The 13,679-nt window shown below is 35.8% G+C and overlaps 1 non-coding gene across 1 annotated transcript; it reads left to right on the forward strand.

Annotated features, from left to right (window-relative positions):
- The first annotated feature begins 12,615 nt into the window (after positions 1-12,615).
- Positions 12,616-12,734, forward strand: LOC113071561 (5S ribosomal RNA). Its single transcript, XR_003280120.1, has one exon. It is a non-coding gene; the product is annotated as a 5S ribosomal RNA (ribosomal RNA).
- Positions 12,735-13,679: the final 945 nt, after the last annotated feature.

Consider the following 13,679-nt stretch of genomic DNA (forward strand, 5'->3'; position numbering starts at 1 on the left):
TTAGGAAGAAAGTGAGGAACACACTCACTTCTGTCCTGGTGCGCTATATAGCGACTCTTTCATCTAAACAGGCAATCTTAAATTAGTTTACTGCAGTTTCAACAATAACAACAAAACACCTATACAAACCAAATGTGAGTTTAGATTTCCATTCATTCACACAACGCCCTGTTATGCGCTCTTAACGTTACACATCAACAATAAAAACACTTGTTTTCCTGTGTCTCTAATCTATCTTTCCGGACCAATAGATTAGAAACAATCACAAATTACTTGTTTTGTGCTTAAAAATTTGTTTAAACTGCCTGCATTCTCCACAATAAAATTTAAGATTAATAAGGGAATTAAGATCAATATAGCTCAAAGGGCATTTAATTACAGTGAATAAGAACATAATTAGTATGCAAATTATTCAGAATTAATATTTAACACTTTATCAACTATTTGTCCACCGATAAATTGAGGTTAGGGTATTTTATCAATTCTGGACAAAATATTATCCCGTGGCCTATGGTAATATCAAACCTGCTTAGCTTCCGAGATCAGACGAGATCGGGCATAGTCAGGTTGGTATGGCCGTAAGTGAAAACTGCTGCAAAGAGAGGGCTATTTTAAGATCAGCCACTCTAATCTCCAGTTCATTATATAAGTTCGGAAGAAAACTCAAAAGCTTACAGCACCTGGTATTCCCAGGCGGTATCCCATCCAAGTACTAACCAGGCCCAAACCTGCTTAGCTTCCGAGATCAGACGAGATCGGGCATAGCCTTTTTATTATTAAAGAAATTAATCAATTCACAAATACATATCAATTATTAATATACAAAGAAAATCTGAAAATATAATTCCATCCCAAGGTCATTTAAAACCTTTAAGACCTCCTGAGTAAAAACATAATAAAAAAAATCCATTATTCCCTCCAACTTAAAATAATAAAACAGACATTCAACACATTTCTCAACTTTTCTCCTAAACATTTTCCACACATCAGTTAAAACATGTTCCTTTTTCACCACTACTCTTCTTTCCCATACCACACTTTTCATCAACATCACAAGTAAATTAATGATCTTCTTGTTTTTACAATTTTCATTAATTCCTAACATGAACACCTTTTCCCACTCAAATTTCCCAATTTCAACCCCTCTCAAAATTAAAATGTTTTTACATCTCTCATTAAAAACTTTCAGCTCATCACAATATAAAAACAAGTGTAAAAACCCTTCATCTGCATCTTGGCATACTTTACATGTGGCACTTTCCTCCATCCCAATTTTGTTTAAAATCACATCTGTGAACACTGCTTTGTTCCTAATAAAATACTAAAATTAGAATTACTACACTTACTTAAAAAATGCCCCATTGTTCTCTTCCATGCCACTTCGATTTCTTCATCCAAGTACATTTTTACTACATTTTTCAGCCTTTTTTCTACCCACAATGGCATTGATGACACATAAAATATACCACAATTTAGAAACCATTAAAACATTAAGAACTAAAACCTTCCCTTTCAAAGTTACCATTCTCATTGTCCATAAATTCAATCTTCTTTCATTTCCTCCTAAAGCTTCTTTCCACATAGTTTCTTCTGCTTTCTTTTCATCCTTCCCCATTAAAATACCTAAAATCTTCATTTCTTTAGTTTCCTTAAAGGTAAAATTTTCTGTTAAAACTGGTGCCCCTCCAAATCTCATATACAGCGTTTTGTCCTCATTTACTTTAGCTCCTGATCCCCTACAATACGTTTGTACAATTTGCATTGCATTTTCAACACACTTCAGATCTTTTAACGATAACGTTGTCATCTGCATACTGAATTTTTTTACTTTCCCCTCCCTTGATGCCTATCCCTTTTATCCCCTCTTCATGTATTACAGCCAATCCCAAAGGTTCCGCAACTAAAGAATATAAAAGAGCTGACAACGGATATCCTTGTCTTATTGATCTAGTAATTTTAAAACACTGTTTAAAAACCCATTACATTAAATTTCTGTTATTGCTCCTTTGTATAAAATCCTAATCCATTTCATTAAATTATATTCAAAACCAAATAAAAAATGATTTAATTCTCCTTTCTTAAACACCTCTACATATACTTCTTTTATAATGCTAGTTAAAGAATCTTTAAAAACTATATAAAATTCACTCCCCAAACCATCTATACCTGGACTTTTCTTTTTGTTTCATTCACTTATTGCTCTTTTTAGCTGCTCTTCTCTTATCTCTTCATCACACTCTTTTTTTTTGTCTACTTCTCCTATTGTTGTTTTGATTCGCTTCAGTAACTCCAGTTTCTCTTCTTTCCTCAACCCCTCAGTACTAAACAGGTTCTCATAGTATGCTTTTATTTCTTTTAATATTTACTCATTCGTTTCCACCACTACACCATTTTTTCCTCATTTCTCTAATCATTCCAGCCTTCCCTCTTATTTTTACAAAAAAGTTTTTGTGAGCCTCCCTCACCCCCCTTACGAAAAATAACCATGGTTTTATTATAGTAAAACTGTAGTAACCCATGGTTTTTTGGCGTATTGACTGCCATTTGTAAAACCACAGATTTACTACAAATACCATGGTTAAACTATGGTTAATATAGCAAAACCATGGTTAATTTGTGGTTAAAATGGTTAAACTACAGTAACCATGGTTTTTTGGTTTTATTCGTAGTAAAACCATGGTTAATTTTCGTAAGGGCCACTGCAGCCAAACACTTCCTGTTCACCAGTTATTCACTAGCGCCCTCAGGTTGGTATGGCCGTAAGCAAAACCTGCTGCAAAGAGAGGGCTATTTTAAGAACAGCCACTCTAATCTCCAGTACATTATATAAGTACAGAAGAAAACCCAAAATCTTACAGCACCTGTCATTTCCAGGCAGTCTCCCACCTAAGAAGTAACCAGAACCAAATATGCTAAGATTGAGAGGTCGGGCATCAACGCTTTTTTTTTTTTTTTTTTTATTGCCAAAATTATTATATAATTAGTGAAAAATTTCCAAAAAGTTTACAGCACCAGGCGGTCTCCCATCCAAGTACTAACCAGGCCCAAACCTGCTCAACTTCCGAGATCAGACGAGATAGGGCATAGCTTTTTTTTTTTTTTTTATATAAAAAACAATGTATAACTACAAATTGTCAAACAGAAAAAAAGTTTACATTTCCACATTTATATATTAATTCTCTCTCATTCCTTATTTCATTTACAAACACCTTTAATAACTCACTGAAATTCTTTTGGCAGATTTATGTTATATTCTTGAAACCATTCCAATATTCTTGTACCCTTCCTGTGAGGATTTTATAAAACTTCTCATCTTGAAATAATTATATAAAGTATGTATATGTCCCTCAAACTTTCTTCAAAAAAAAAAAGCCATATTAATATTGCAACTTTTTTCTCTCATTACATTACGTCTACCCCATCTTGCATATCTTGCTATGAAATTTACTACATACATTTCTTTCCCTTTCCCTTTTATACCAAGTAAAAAAAAAATTATTCCATTCCAATTGTCTTTCAATTTGTCCCCCAAAAATTTCTTCAAACATTTTACATTTCCTCACTCAAAAAAATGGATTTGTGGCACTGTTCGTTTTACACAGACATGTTTTGTTAAAAAGACACACATATATTTAGTTTTCCGCCAAAACACAGTTGTATTGTGCTTAATCAACTTAAACTGTTTCATTTTCAATTTTACTTAATTATCAATCGTTAAACTAACGTAAAGTGTTTAATTTCGTAATGAAAAAAAACCCGGAAGTGACGATTTCCAACGCATTTGATGACGGCGCAAAGGAGAGCAAGAGGTTCCAGTCAGGTAAGAAAATCTAAAGTTTTTCTTGTGTTAACTCAAAGTCTTTAATTTCTCTTAGAGTTCCTGTTTTGGGGAGCTTTTGTTTTGCAGTCTTGTATTGTGTAATCGGTTTACTGCACCGTTAATAGATGATTTTGAGCGGTTGGGAGATGTGAAAGTGCACGACTCTCTGTAAAGTATTGACTTGAGTGTATATATATATATATAATGTTACACTAGGGCTGAAACAATTACTCGACATTATCGATAATGTCGACAATAAAAAATAAAAAAAAGCCGGCAAATGTTTTTGAGTAACATTAGTGGTTTGATCTTGTATGCCTAATGTGAAAGCCTCCAATAATGCAGTTTGACCAGTGTGGCGCTATAGCGCAAGATTGTAATACACTCTCCTGATTCAATTGAAAAGAATAGCACTTCAGTTTGAGGCAAACCGAGCCGATCTGAACCTTGGATGAATATGTAAATATATACTGCACGCCTTCCTCTCAATAACTGCATGAACTCAACAAAAACTGACCGCAATGTAAAAGCAGCTCTTAAGAACATATTTGATTACAGCGATGTGGATGTTTGCACGAACTCTGAGGTTCTCCAGAGTCCAGGCACTCCTGTAAAGAAAAGTCCAGTCACGTTTATTTATATAACAGTCCTTATGCAATAGATAGCTTTTCAATATTAAACATGAAAATACAGAGTCAATGTCGCTAGAATTATAACTTGATTTCCTGTTATAAAGCAGCTCTCCGGTGTGGAGCTAGCTAATCATAAAATTATTTTATAATTGTGGAAAATATTTAATTAAAGTTTTAGTTCTGCGCTAGATCAAACCAAACTGTTTTAAATATCATAACCCAATAAGGTATTCTAAGAGAGATTGTATTTATTAGTAAAATGTTTATCCAAAAATAAAACGTCCTATAACTTACCTTTACTTTTATTATACATATGGCTTACAATAAGAGATGTTAAGAGACAGAATGATTCGTCATTCAGCTACTTCCTCATATAACTAATCAAATGGCGAATAGGAGTTTCTCTCTTATCTCATTTTGTGTGCAAAATATATATATTTGTATAAATTAATTGTATACTAGTAATACATAATGACTTTCAAAAGTGGAAGTAATTACCTTTATTTGTCAGAATATGTATATTTTAAGTAATTGCAAAAGCTAAATAATCAATAAATGTCTAACCATGAAATGTAGACCGATTTTGGAGAGCCCTGGCTCAGCACAGTGAAAGTATTTGAAGCTTTGTTTATGAACATGGCGGTGTGGTCATACAATGACTTTAAACCGGACACTACTCTGAGCTGTTCACATTATACATATGCTCCAGATATGTAATCAGGTTCACCCTTTTGGAATGGTAAACATGACACTATTCATCACTCACACAAATAAATCACTTAATATATTGATCATTGAATTGGTTTTTGCTGTTAAACCTTTTTTTTTTTTCATTGCACTTCATATGTTTACAGATTTGTGCTGAATTTGAGACATCCAGAATTACCTTAAGCCCATCAGAATCAACAATCTTTGCCAAACTGGTTGTTAGAATCCCATCTTGACTGCTTGCCTGTATTTCCCATAAGAAGATGAATGACTGACTTTTTTTCATGTAATTTTAGAAAAAAAAATGCTTTGTTGAAGTGAGTAACCTTAAATAGAAAATATTGTGTTAAAGTAACTAAAACTAATTGTGTGGAACCACTGTCCATAATTGAAATGAGTAATTTGAAACAAACCTCCTTATGTTGATAGAGTGAAACAAATTTGGCTAGATTGTAATAAACCAGAACATGTTGAGTTAACTTAACCAGTTTAAGTTGAAGCAAAGTGAATAAATTGATTTGGTTGGACATTACTATTTCACATAGATTCTACCTCATACAGTTGTGTTGTCACAACACAAGGAGTTTGCATAGGCTAAATTTTGTTGTTTTCATCTTCAGACTAATGAAATTGAAGTATCCAAATGAAGACCCTAGCAGTATGGTGAGTTTTTTTCAAGGTTAATAAATGATTTGTTAAAGTTAATACACAAGAATTTGAGTTCTCCATGCTTTTAAATACTTCTAGGATACAGACGTTGCCAGCAGTCAGGAGGTTATCCAGAAGACTCGTGGGAATCTATTTGAAGCTGCATCATTGAAGACAGTCCAGCAGAAGTTGGAGTTTTAAAGGATAAAGTTCTTCAGGACCTATAGCAGTTTACAGTCTGCAAAACCATGTTGCTGGGACTAATATACAGTATTGTTCAAAATAATAGCAGTACAATGTGACTAACCAGAATAATCAAGGTTTTTAGTATATTTTTTATTGCTACGTGGCAAACAAGTTACCAGTAGGTTCAGTAGATTGTCGGAAAACAAACAAGACCCAGCATTCATGATATGCACGCTCTTAAGGCTGTGCAATTGGGCAATTAGTTGAAAGGGGTGTGTTCAAAAAAATAGCAGTGTCTACCTTTGACTGTACAAACTCAAAACTATTTTGTACAAACATTTTCTGGGATTTAGCAATCCTGTGAATCACTAAACTAATATTTAGTTGTATGACCACAGTTTTTTAAAACTGCTTGACATCTGTGTGGCATGGAGTCAACCAACTTGTGGCACCTCTCAGCTGTTATTCCACTCCATGATTCTTTAACAACATTCCACAATTCATTCACATTTCTTGGTTTTGCTTCAGAAACAGCATTTTTGATATCACCCCACAAGTTCTCAATTGGATTAAGGTCTGGAGATTGGGCTGGCCACTCCATAACATTAATTTTGTTGGTTTGGAACCAAGACTTTGCCCGTTTACTAGTGTGTTTTGGGTCATTGTCTTGTTGAAACAACCATTTCAAGGGCATGTCCTCTTCAGCATAGGGCAACATGACCTCTTCAAGTATTTTAACATATGCAAACTGATCCATGATCCCTGGTATGCGATAAATAGGCCCAACACCATAGTAGGAGAAACATGCCCATATCATGATGCTTGCACCTCCATGCTTCACTGTCTTCACTGTGTACTGTGGCTTGAATTCAGAGTTTGGGGGTCGTCTCACAAACTGCCTGTGGCCCTTGGACCCAAAAAGAACAATTTTACTCTCATCAGTCCACAAAATGTTCCTCCATTTCTCTTTAGGCCAGTTGATGTGTTCTTTGGCAAATTGTAACCTCTTCTGCACATGCCTTTTTTTTAACAAAGGGACTTTGCGGGGGATTCTTGTAAATAGATTAGCTTCACACAGACGTCTTCTAACTGTCACAGTACTTACAGGTAACTCCAGACTGTCTTTGATCATCCTGGAGGTGATCATTGGCTGAGCCTTTGCCATTCTGGTTATTCTTCTATCCATTTTGATGGTTGTCTTCCGTTTTCTTCCACGTCTCTCTGGTTTTGCTCTCCATTTTAAGGCATTGGAGAGCATTTTAGCTGAACAGCCTATCATTTTTTGCACCTCTTTATAGGTTTTCCCCTCTCTAATCAACTTTTTAATCAAAGTACGCTGTTCTTCTGAACAATGTCTTGAATGACCCATTTTCCTCAGCTTTCAAATGCATGTTCAACAAGTGTTGGCTTCATCCTTAAATAGGGGCCACCTGATTCACATCTGTTTCTTCACAAAATTGATGACCTCAGTGATTGAATGCCACACTGCTATTTTTTTGAACACACCCCTTTCAACTAATTCAACTAATTGCCCAATTGCACAGCCTTAAGAGCGTGCATATCATGAATGCTAGGTCTCATTTGTTTTCTGAGAATCTACTGAACCTATTGGTAACTTGTTTGCCACGTAGCAATAAAAAAATATACGAAAAACCTTGATTATTCTGGTTAGTCACATTGTACTGCTATTATTTTGAACAATACTGTATGGACTGAACTTGAGCAACCCTCCTGAATTCAGGTACACATTTGGAATACTGAAGAAGTTATTTCTGGAGCCAGTTCCTGTTCCTGGAATACGGTTTGATTGGTTACCCATGAATGCCAATTAGAAAATGAGTAGTTTGATATTTCTGCTATTTTGTGTAATTTTGTAATGTTTGTAATGGTTTAAACTGTATTTTACTGTGTGTAATTATTTATTGCTTGTTTAACAAATACACTTTGATCATTTGTGACATCTTGTCTTTTGTCTCATTACAAGACAAATCACACAAAAAATGCTTTGTTGAAGGGGGTAACTTTAAATAGAAAATATTGTGTTAAAGTAACTAGAACTAATTGTGTGGAACCACTGTCCATAATTGAAATTAGTAATTTGAAACAAACCTCCTTATGTTGATAGAGTGAAACAAATTTGGCTAGATTGTAATAAACCAAAACATGTTGAGTTAACTTAACCAGTTTAAGTTCCAATCCAATCCAATCAAATCCACTTTATTTATATAGCACAATTTAAACAAACAGCAAGGTTACCAAAGTGCTTTACAAAGATAAAAATCTAACACAAAAAACACACAACATAAATAAAATAGCATCAACAGTAACAGCGTCAAAGAAGACCACGACAGCTCTTATGGTGAGTCAAAAGCCAAGGAATAAAAATGTGTTTTTAAACGAGATTTAAAAATATGGAGGGCGGGCGCAACTTTAATATTCAGTGGTAAATCATTCCACAATTTGGGAGCAACTGCTGAAAAAGAGCGGTTGCCTCTGGTCTTTAACCTGGTCCAGGGCACATTCAGCTGCAGCTGATCACCCGACCTCAGTGACCTTGACGGGGTGTAAATTTACAGGAGCTCTGAGATGTACTGATGTGCCAACCCATTTAGGGACTTAAAAACAAACATTAAAATCTTAAAATGTATTCTAAAATATACAGGTAGCCAGTGGAGCGAGGCCAAAATAGGAGTGTTGTGTTCTTGTTTCCGGGTTCCTGTTAACAGACGAGCAGCTGTATTTTGGACCAACTGTAGGCGTGAAAGGGAAATTTGGTTCACGCCAATGTAAAGTGCATTACAGTAGTCCAAACGGGTTGAAATAAAAGCATGAATCACTTGCTCAAAAATATTAAAAGATAAAACAGGTTTAATTTTGGATAAGAGCCTCAATTGATAAAAGCAGGATCTAACCACCCTGTTTATATGCTTGTCAAGCTTAAATTCACTATCCATTTTAATGCCTAAGTTTGTCACTACTGGCTTTACATATTTCTGCAGGGACCCAAGGTTTACGGGAGTAGAGTCACAATCCCGGCTGGGTCCAAACACAATGATCTCAGTTTTTTCTTCATTTAAATTTAAAATATTAAAAGACATCCAGGTTTTAATATCCTTGAGACATTCAAGTAACTGAGTCAGAGAACCGTTTGCATCTCTTCTCAGTGGTAAATAGATTTGCGAGTCATCCGCATAAAAATGGTAAGAAATACCATGTATTTTAAAAATATTTCCAAGAGGGAGAAGGTACAATGAAAACATTAGTGTTCCAAGAACTGAACCTTGAGGGACTCCACAGAGAAGGGGGGCGATAGATGATGTAGAGTCACCAAGTTTTACAGAAAACGATCGGTCAGATAAATATGATCTGAACCACTGCAGGGCAGTATCTCGGATGCCTACACAGTTCTCTAATCGAGAGATAAGAATAGCGTGATCAATTTTGTCGAAAGCAACAGTAAGGTCTAAAAGCACAAGAATAACGGAGTCTCCACGGTCAGTAGTTAATAAAAGATCATTAAAAACTCTTAAAAGTGCAGTCTCGGTACTATGAAAAGCTTTAAAACCAGATTGAAAAATTTCTAAAATACCATTTGTATCTAAATAGGATTGTAGTTGTGCAAAAACAATTTTTTCTAAGATTTTAGAAATAAAAGGAAGCTTTGATATCGGTCGGTAGTTAGCTAAAATAGTAGTGTCCAGATTTTTCTTTTTAATTAGAGGTACAACAGTTGCCTCCTTGCAGTACGCAGGAACTATTTCTGAAATCAAACTGCTGTTAATAATGTTTTGGACATTTGGCCCTATAGTGGTCCAGACCTCCTTAAAAAGGCAAGGGGGACAATGTCCGTTGGACATACTGAAGGATTGAGCTGCAGAATTAATTGACTGAGGCAAGATAGTGACACAGGCTCAAACTGGTCAAACACTGTTAAACAGGTCAGCATTTCAGATGGGTCAGATACAGGTGGGGAAATAGGAGCTATAATGGAGGCAATCTTGTCTAAAAAAATAGTGTAGAAAATTCTCATACTTCAGAACAAGATTCTAAACAAGAGGATTGGGGTGAATTTAAAATTGAGTCAATACTTTTAAAAAGGACACATGGTTTATTTAAATTTTGGATAATTTTTTCTTTTAGATATCTATTTTTTTCTGCTTTTACTATTTTTTGATACCTTCTCCAGCTTTCCTTTAAAATTTCATAAAAGACATGAAGCTTGTCTTTCTTCCACCGACGCTCTGCTCTCCTGCACTCTCTCCTTGCTGCACGGGTAGTGTCATTGAACCATGGCTCAAATTTAGGTCTGGGGCGCAAAACTTTTAAAGGAGAAGCAATGTAAAGAATGCTAGCACATGTGGAGAGAAAGGAAGAAGTTAATTTCTCTGTGTCTTCTACGATACCAGTATCAAGCTGAGACGATTTTTGAAAAAGACAAGAAAACTGAGCAGCAGTGGTCGGCTTAAACAAACGACCTAGGCGTGCAGGGGTATTTGATTTAGATTTAAGACATGACAAGTTAAAATCGAATAAAACCGGCATGTGATCAGAAAATATAGCATCCTGTGTCTGAATATTCAAAATGGGCAGACCATAGGATAAAACAAGATCTAACGTGTGTCCCTGTTCCTGAGTGGGTCCGCTGACATGTTGAAAAAAGTTAAAAGTATCAATTATATCTAAAAAAATCCTTTGTAAGTGGTTTGGAGGGACAACAAACATGTACATTAAAATCACCAACAATTAGAACTCTGTCATAGTCTGTCATAATACTGGCCAAGAAGTCCGAGAACTCTTTTATAAAATGTTTGTTATATTTCGGCAGGCGATATATCAACGCGCACAGTACGGGATCCAAACGGTCTAAAACAAACAGGCTCAATTCAAATCATGAGAAAAGAGATGGTGCCAAAGGCTTACAATGTAAGCTGCTCTTTAAGAGAGTCGCTATTCCTCCCCCACGTCCAGTGGTCCTTGGGGAATTTAAAAAAGTACAGTCAGGAGGTAAGAGGTCTGTAAAAGCATCTGACTCACCCACAGCAATCCATGTTTCTGTTAAAAACAGTACATCCACAGCTTGTGTGATGAAGAAGTCCTTAAGAATGAAAGTTTTGTTCATTACCGACCTTGCATTTATCAGTGCACATTTGGTTGATAGAATCGAGATGTCAGCCGCATGAGCTGACCGGCACAGCGGCCGAAGGTTGCTGTAGTTACTTCCACCAGGACTTCGGGAACGAGATGCGCAGATGCGCAGACCATTTCGCTCCTTGTACAATCCTACAACAGGTATCAACCAGCTGCTAGTTAGAACAAGGCCGCGACGAGCGACAAGGCGTTGAAAACATCGGTGACATTCCCGTGTCGCCGGCAACAACTTAAAGGGTGAAGCCAGCCATTCCTTAATCCGAACTAGCCAACTGCTACGCGCCCCTCTACATCTGCGTCTCCGGGGAGATGGACCCTCGATGCAGATCAAATAAGATGGGACATCCGCCAAAAGTGGAGGGGGAAATGTTTTTGAACCACCCTGGGAATAGTTTTCAGTAAAGTCCACCGTACTTTTGATTTTAAGTAACTCTTGACGATCATACACCAACAGAGAATGAATGGTCTTTGGGACAGATAGCACAAACCATACAAACAAAACGAAGACTGCCAGAGTAAGACGGCGAGCCAGACACACCGGCGCCATCTTGTCTTACCATCTATACTATACTATACTAAGTTGAAGCAAAGTGAATAAATTGAGTTGGTTGGACATTACTATTTCACATAGATTCTACCTCATTCAGTTGTGTTGTCACAACACAAGGAGTTTGCATAGATTAAAAAAATTCCATTAATGTTATCAAAACACAATTTGGTTGTGTGGAACCACTGTCCATAATTGATTTAAGTAAGTTTAAAGAGTAATTTTTTTGAGTGCTCACAAAATCTTCTAGTTCAGAACAAAATAAAAACAAATGTAAAAGACCTTCATCTTCTTTTTCACATAGATCACATCTTGCATTTTGTTCAAAACCCATTTTACATAATCTCATTTTTGTATAAATTACATTGTCTTAAAAGAAAATTAAAATTCTCAATTATTGGATCCATATAACCTATTCTTAAATTCTCCCAAATGTTTTCAGATTCCGTCCCTGGAAATAGTCTATTCCAAAAACCATTTGCTATTGTTTTAGCAAAAACCTTTTTTCTAAAAAATGTATATATCTTTTTTTAAAGAACATGACTGAAAACCTTCTTTTACCTCATATAAAACACCTTTGACTTTATTTATTCCTGCTTTAATCCATGTCTTAAAATATATTTCATTATTTTCATATACAATATTTGAATTAAAAAAATAATGGTTGATTTAAAAGCTCCTCCATCCCTTCTGGTTTGTATACAACTGTCAATAAATATTCTTTCCACGCTCTTAAAACTTCTTTATACAATTCTGATACAACATTCAACATATTTTTTTCAATTTCATCCATATAATGTCCTTTTTGAGAGACTGCCTAGGAATACCAGGTGCTTTAAGCTTTTGGGTTTTCTTTCCTACTTATATAATGTACTGGCGATAAGATTGGCTGTTCTTTAAATAGCCCTCTCTTTGCAGCAGACTTCGCTTACGGCCATACCAACCTGGCTATGCCCGATCTCGTCTGATCTCGGAAGCTAAGCAGGTTTGGGCCTGGTTAGTACTTGGATGGGAGACCGCCTGGGAATACCAGGTGCTGTAAGCTTTTTGGACATTTTTCACTTAGTATATAATAATTTTGCCAAAAAATAGAGTCAGTGCCTGATCTCTGAATATTAGCAGGTTTGGGCCTGTTTAGTACATGGGTGGGAGACTGCCTGGGAATATACTGCCTTTAATTATAATTTTGCATTATTGAGACACTGTTTTCCTAATGAATGTTGTTCAGTGCTTTGACGCAATGTATTTTGTTTAAAGCACTATATAAATAAAGGTGATTGATTGATTGATTGAATACCAGGTGCTGTAAGCTTTTTGGACATTTTTCACTTAGTATATAATAATTTTGCCAAAAAAAAGTCAATGCCCGATCTCTGAATATTTGCAGGTTTGAGCCTGGTTAGTACATGGATGGGAGACAGCCTGGGAATACCAGGTGCTTTAATCTTTTTGGAAAATTTCACGAATTATATAATAATCTTTCATAAAAAAAAAAAAAAAAAGTCAATGCCCGATCTCTGAATCTTAGCAGGTTTAGGTCTGATTAGTACTTTGATGAGAGACTGCCTAGGAATACCAGGTGCTTTAAGCTTTTGGGCTTTCTTTCGTACTTATATAATGTACTGGCGATAAGATTGGCTGGTCTTTAAATAGCCCTCTCTTTGCAACAGACTTCGCTTACGGCCAAACCAACCTGGCAACGCTAGTGAGCCACACAGGAAGTGAGTTGGCAGTTTGTAGTAGGCAGTAGGTGAGAGAGGCTCACCTTGTGTTTTTTGTTTTGTTTTATCTGCGTAAAGATTTATTTCTTTTGCAACTTATTGATTTTTGTTTGTTATAGTTTTTATACTTCCCAGCAGCAGTTTGCTGTCTGGGGAGAAATTTTTCTTTTGTTTGAAAAATGGATGGATTACATGGCAAAGAAGTGGACATGGCAGGAGGAAGACGAGTGCTAACAGACAAAGAAATGGATAAAGAACAACGAGATGGA

The sequence above is a fragment of the Carassius auratus genome, unplaced genomic scaffold (assembly GCF_003368295.1).
Source record: "Carassius auratus strain Wakin unplaced genomic scaffold, ASM336829v1 scaf_tig00007684, whole genome shotgun sequence".
Lineage (NCBI taxonomy): Eukaryota > Metazoa > Chordata > Actinopteri > Cypriniformes > Cyprinidae > Carassius > Carassius auratus.